Source organism: Microtus ochrogaster, chromosome 1, assembly GCF_000317375.1.
Source record: "Microtus ochrogaster isolate Prairie Vole_2 chromosome 1, MicOch1.0, whole genome shotgun sequence".
In the NCBI taxonomy this organism is placed as follows: domain Eukaryota; kingdom Metazoa; phylum Chordata; class Mammalia; order Rodentia; family Cricetidae; genus Microtus; species Microtus ochrogaster.
In genome coordinates this window covers 9,450,663-9,457,890 of record NC_022009.1, presented here as the reverse complement: position 1 = coordinate 9,457,890, position 7,228 = coordinate 9,450,663, and positions in this window count along the sequence as shown.

Here is a 7,228-nt window from a genome sequence, read left to right as displayed (position 1 = left end):
GCTGTCAGACATGAGCAGTGAAGCTCTCTTGTTCCTCAAGCCCCTCTGCCTTCCATCCTGGAAGCAGAAAAGAACAGTCCTGGAAGTTCCTGCAGGATGCTGCCACCCCTCCTCTGAGGCCCCTCTGGTGCTGGGAAGTCCGGAGCAGTTAACTTTCTAACTGGAATTACACAAACCGTTCTGATTGGGCTGTTTATCAGCCACCGCCAAGAAGCCTGGCTTCTTGCCCCGCGTTTGTGAAGGGAAGGGTGGAAGGGCAGTTGCTGAGACCATGGGATGTTTTAGCACTGATGAGGTGTTTTGCAGGGTTCCTGTCATTAGACCACAGTCGTGACACTGATCCTTCGGGGCCCATCTAGACTTTGCCAAAAGCCCAAACATGTATCCCATCACAAAATCCATTTGGATCATTCGCGTGGCTTTTCCGCATGGAAGTCACTGTGGTGATCTAGGAATGAAGTGGGCGGAGGTGTGGGAGGCAGCAGACTGATTGAATGGACAGATCCTCTGCGTGGCCTTGCATTTTAACAGGGCCAGGTAAAAACGGGCTCTAGTGAAAAGGTCAGAAAGAAAAAAATACCAAGTCCATTTTAGGTTGCTCATATAGTCACTGGAGCATGGTCAAACTCCCAGTGGCCAGGCGTCCCTTAAAGAAAACTAAGTCCTTCCCCACTCCCATCCCCTCCAGACATCATCAACCGTGAAGAGCTACAGCTCAATGTCCTTGTCATAATTTTTAAGAGTTCTCTTCAATGGCTTCTTGTCTAGACTATTTCTTTTGGGGGTGGGGTGGGGGGAATTGGTTGTCATAGAAGCCTTCTATGTCTCTCATTCACAACTGTGAGTCTGCAGTCTCGGATACCACTGCAGAAGAAAATTCCTTACCCTTTACAGTCAGGGTTAGCACAGGCTGAGGGCATCAACATGGCCCTTGATGGCAACACAGCCAGCAGACACCAGCATGGCTTCAGGTGGAAGCACAGACCACAGACATCAACATGGCCTCCAACAGAAGCATAGAGCACAACATCCAGCTGGACTTTGGTAGCAGCACAGACCGTGGACATGCACAAGGACCTCGGGCATCAAGCCAGTTTGGGATGGCAGCACAGACCACATCATCAACACATCGTCTAGATGCAGCACAGATCATGGATACCAACATGGCCTCAGGGGCATCACAGACCATGGGTGGGGGTTGGCTTTCAAGGAGTCCCAGTCCAGAGAAAGAACCATTCTCCATCTCGGACATCCTGTTGTGATGATGTTGTGATGAAGAAGCTGGGCAGCGCTTTGGGGGCAGAGGCTGCACCAGCTCCATGCCAGCCCCGCTAGGCAATGACAAACTTCCTATCCACGGATACCTTCTCCCACACATCTCTGCTGTAAGCAAAAAGGACCCAGGGAGAATGAATACCCAGCTCAAAAGAAAGATGCCCCACCGTCCATTTGGGTGAGCCTGCAGGACCCCAGGGTAACACTGAAGGTAGGAAGCAAATCTCTTAAATTCCTGGCCAACATGGGAGGAGCTGCTCAGTCCTGACAAAACCTCTCAGATCAGTGACAGACAGCTGTCAGAGGGGCAAATGGACAAACTGCCCTCTTTCTCAGAAAGACTTCTTGGGCTGTTGGACTTGGGACTAGGTACTTCCACCATACTAAAAATAGAATGACACAGCTCCTATGACTGTGATTATCATATTTGGTCTTCTTTGTTTCTCGATGGTAAAGGCCCATCACCCCCAAAAGCCGAGCCCCTTGGTATGAAAAGAAAGACCAAAATGGGAGCTTGTCGCCAATGTATCCACTGAGACCCAATCTACCTTCCAGTAGATTTCTGTAAAATATCACATCCAGAGGTAACCTGGAAAAGAGGCCACAAAGGAGTCCATTCCTGGAGCTGTGGCTCCACCATTGAAGAAAAGGGGCTCCAATCTACCCAATACTATGCCTGACCTTCTGACGGCACCCTGAGCCACCAAGAGCCAGGCAAATATTGTGCTCCGAGAGGTTGCAAAATCAAATCTTCCTGGGGGCATGGTGACTCCTTCACAGCCCTTGAAAGGAAACCTTCACAACCTACCTGTGGTCTCAGGTAATACAATCCTAGACCTATAAAGTTTAGGGCCTGACAAGAAGTAGAAGATCATCATTGGGAAACCAGCAGAACGTGGGGAGTCTCTTTCCCTTCTGAAAGCCCTAGTAGACTCTTTAGCTGAGCTTGTCCTGAGAATCCCAGAGGGCTGGACCTCCCCTTCATGAAGTGAGAAGCTACCTACATTACACTGGGAGAAACTTGTTGCTTCTAGGCCGATCAGTCAGGGATAATCAAAGAAAGCTTGGCCATGGTCAAAAGTAATCTTTAAAAAGGAAAGAAAACAAAACTAACCTGGCAGCTGGTATCAACCCTTCCCTGGTAAACTAGTCTACGTCTTCCATTGCTGGGTCATTAATCCTTCTGTTCATACCCTCACTACAGGACTCTGCCTGCTCAACTGCATGCCTAACTATGTAAAACAAAGAGTAAATTCTGTTAAGGCATCAATGTTGAGGGTATGATAAACCCCTGCCCTAAGATGAGTCCACTATTTGCCTAATGCCCATAAAACCATTGGGAATGTAACTGGCCCCCAGCTCTTAGCACCGCTAAGGCTATACTAGCAGCAGAGTTCTGGACTGAGAGTCCAACACACAGGCCACAATCCCTGCCAAACCGGAACCAGGTCTTTACCTAATCCACCAAAGACCTAGCCTAGAGTTCCAAGAAAGCCTTTAAATGTACTAACCTTGCTTTTCTGCTTCTGTAGTTCTGCTTCTTGCTAACTGAAGTGTAACAAGCAGGATGGGGTTTTGTTCATGGAAGACAGAGGGCTGTAAGACTCGGGGCAGCATGACTTGGGCAAGTTCCCTGCGCAGCAGCTGGCCGGCCACACAGTCTTTCCTGCCGACTCTAAGAGCGTCTGTGTAGAGGTCTCTGGTAGACGTACCTCATAAAAGTACATTTATCAAATTTATAAGTGCATCTTAATGCTTCATCAGAATGCACCATCATTTGGTCAGCAGATCTCAGGATGGGGGTCCTCTCCCTTCCCTCCAGAAAGGACCCTAAAATAGATCCTGCATCCAGTTGTCATCGTTCCTCGGTCTTTTACCATCTGTAGTATTGCTGGCTTTTATGGTGCTGATGTTTTTGAACAATAGTTCTCTGGTGCATAGAATCATTACTCCCCCCCCACACACACTTACAACTTCAACCATCTGTGTTCAACTCTGAAAGCCACATGACAAAGAACATGGGACAAACATGTTACCTTCCCTTACAGAGGAACATCACAGATGCGATTAAGGATCTTCACATAGGAAAATGAACTGTCTGGGTTACCAAGGCAGACCAGACACAGCTCACGGCGAAGATCTCCTAAGAAGGGAGGAGCATCAGAGAGAGATTACACAAGCGCAGGAACAGAGGGCAGATTCCGGGGACTGTCACCTGCAAAGATGGAGACAGAATCATGAGCCCCTCCTCCCTTCTTCTGTGACGTGCTTTCCTTGGTTTGTGTTTGTCTGGTAGTTATTTTTATTAGATTGAGCTTTTTTTTCTTTTGTTTTGTTTTTAGTTCTCAGTGTCAGGATGTCCTAACCAGAGGCACGTGGGGTTAACTTGTCCTCGTGGTGGGGTAATTTTGACCACTCAGTCCAAGCCCTATATAATTATGGAGTTTTCTTTTGATTTTTCACTACAATTAATCAGTGGTCTACTCCTCATGTGGAATTCCCCATAGGCTTAGCCCCATCAGATGATGCTTGTCTGAGCCAGGCTTCCCTGTGGTTGCAAATGTTGATTATTCAGCTCCAAGCTCCCTGCTTACCTGGGATCCATTCATAGCAAGGCCCCTCCCACTTCCTCCATCAACTCACCTGTCATCCATTTTTACACCAGTTTATAATTTATTATCTAATTACTTTATGACCAAACTGTTCCATATTTAGTAAGGACAACCCTCCACCCACCCCATCCCCCAGCTTGCATGTGTGTTCTTGTAATACGGTCCCATTAATTTTTTTCCCCTAAGTTTCTGGAATGGCAACTTTCCAAGTTTACCCATCCTTCTGCAGCTATGGAGCCCACATTTTCCTCAAGGAACTCTGAGCCCTTTTAATAGGAGAGGGCAATATGAGCCACTATTATCTTTGCTTCCGATCGTTTGCACAGAGAGAAAACTGCATGTGTGTACATACATATAGCACATGTGCACACAAATGTGCACATGCATGTACCCAAGAACCAAACAAGGATATCAAATTCTGCATTAGAAGTGATATAAGCAGGTCAGGGAAAGACAGGTAACTGTAAGGAATACTTAGAGAAAGGATAGATAGGTCAGTATGCTGTGAAGGGAAAAAGATGAACAAATAGCAGGAAAAGTAAATCCCAATACACGTAATTATTCTTGAAGGGAAGTCAGAAAAGTGTTAGCGAAAGATACCTTGCTGAGACAAGGTGTCCGTTAGTTTCCCAGTCCTGCCCCGCTCAGTCCTCACACCTGCACCGGCCTAAGCAGCACCAGCTGGTCATCCAGGATTCTGTCAGTCTGAAGCAGATCTCCCTGGAGTAAAAGGAAGGTGTCAGCAGAGGTTTCTAGTCTGGAGACTCTGAAAGCAGATTTGTTTCCTGGCCTCTACCAGCTTTAGAAGGCTGTCTTTATTCCTTGACCCGTAACACCTTTTCTTCCTCGTTCCCAAAGCCACCATGGCACACTGAGCCTTTCTTATGCTATGCTCATAAGGTCCTTCCCTCTCCGCCACATCCAAGGCTAGAGCATATTCTCTGTTTTAAAGACTCACGCCTTCCGCTTCAGTCCAGGAGACAAAGGGGAAATCTCTCGACTCAGCCATGACCTTAGTCATGTGTGCAAAGTCCCTTTCTGCACGGGAAAGGGCAGATTTACATGTTGCAAGGGTTCAGGGAAAATGCCTCCATGATACCATTAATTCTTTCTACCAAGAACTCCAAGACCAAATCAAACTACACATTTCAAAGACTCTTTGAGTTAGAGATAAAATTAATACAGATCAGAACATCAAGACATGTATTTTGATGGAACATCTTAGCTTTAAATGGAAACGAAAAATAGTCAGTAACCCCTACTATTGTGCTTTTGGTACCCAAACTATCCCACATAACAACATGTATGGCCACAAACATCCTCTCATCTCGCATAGCCTGCTCAGCCTCCAGGCAGAGGTTGCTCCATCACTTACACATTTACTGAGGCTTAGCGCCAACAATCTGGCTGCAAGTGTGAGCGAATTGAAAAGAGAGGGAGGCTGCTGTTTTGTCAAGGGCTCTCACAGCAAGCAGGAGTCTCAAGCAGCTAGTCAGTAGGCCCTGTTTCATGAGAGCAGACGCCTAAGGCTTCACAATGAATGCCACATCATCCAGCCCCCACTCCCTAGAAGCTCAAGTCTCACCGAGTCCTTATGCTCCAGTGGTCACTCCAGGCCACAGAGCCTCCTTGCTGCCTCTTGACTGTGTAAACCTCAGAGCTTTTTCTGGGTCACTCCCTCAGGGCATATTCTCCACACCCAGTTAGCTCTGAGTTTTCCCTTTGTTCCCTTTCTGGGTTCCCTCCAGGAAGTCTCTCTCATCCTGGTCACTCCATTTCATGACCCTCTCTCCTCACAACCCAGTATTTCACACCTCCCTCTATCCCACTAGACTTCCTAAGATACTATTACAATTTATTTGTGTATTTTGTATATTATCTGTCCCTTTTCTTTCCATATGAGAGCAGGAGGATTTATAAATTTTGTCCTAAAGTCAGTATTTGGAAAAAAGTATCCAGTAAGTGTGGGTTTGTGGGATTGATGGATGCATGAGTAGCAACTGCACTCATGTTTGCTTACATTAGAGCTGGCACACGGTTGTTTTTCTGGAATGGCAGGGATAGCAGGATTGGTTAGCAATCTCCCAAGCTCCTCCTTGACTCCCACAGTTATAGGACATTTGTGTTAGAGGAGCCCCAGAGAGAAGGATGGAAAGTGACAGAGAAAAGGATGCTGTGGACAGAGGGTCCAGAGGTGGGGGAAGGGAGGATGAAGGAAGGCATTTTGTTGATGCTGTGACCTAAAGCAACTTGAAGTGCCCTGCCAACCTACTTTCCGGCCTTCTGAACACCAGTTGTGGTAGTTTGAAAGAAAATGGCTCCCAAAGGGAGTGGCACTATGAGGAGGTGCCGCTGTTGGATTGGCATAGTCTTGGTGAAGTGTGTCACAGCAAAGGCAGGCTTGGAGGCCTCATATGCTCAAGTCACACCTAGTGAATCCAGCCACTTCCTGTTGCCAACCTATCAAGATGTAGGACTCTCAACTCCAGCACCATGTCTGCCTACATGCCACCATATCACACCATGATGATAATGGACTAAACCTCAGAAAATGTAAGCCACCCAGTTAAATGTTTTTCCTTTATAAGAGTTGCTGTCGTCATGGTGTCTCTTTGCAGCCAAAGAAACTCTAATGAAGGCACCAATAGGGCCTCAAATCCCGGTGACTCTGTATCCCTCTACCCAAACATGAGAGAAAACACACGCCTTTTAAAGCAGCAGTTCTCCCTCTCCTGGTTTCCATGGAAGTTATTTGAGATAAAAGCAAAGGCAATTTTCATTCTTCGCAAAGCATAAGTAACGAGATCCTCTTGTTTCTATGTCTAAGTTGGAAAATAGAGTTCAAGAATTTTTTCTAACTTAAATGTTTATACTAGTAAAGTTTTGAAATCGTGTATGCACACGAAGTTTTAAATCATGTGTGTGTATACGTGGGTGTGTGCATACTCCAAACTCACGTATTTGTGTATACAGTCCAGGCCTCCAGATTCCTACAGCCAACATCCTACTTAATGTCTCTCTTTGTAAGCAGGAGATATTTCAGACTCAGTGCTGCTGCAAGGATCTGTCCTTTGTGGTGTGCTCCAGTGATAGACTCCATCACCTTCCCTTATCACATGACATATACCCTCTCGGGCAACTGCTCGCCCTGACTCTGCCTTCAGAATTGTTCTGTTCTTATAGAAGCCTTCCTGTCACCCTGGCTGAAGTTTCAGCATTTTCTGACTGCCTTCCTTTCTAACTGGCTGCTTTCTCAGTCTTCTTCCCCTGCATCAACACCACCTTTACCACCACCTCCACCATCTCCACCACCATCACCTCCATCATCTTCATCACCACCA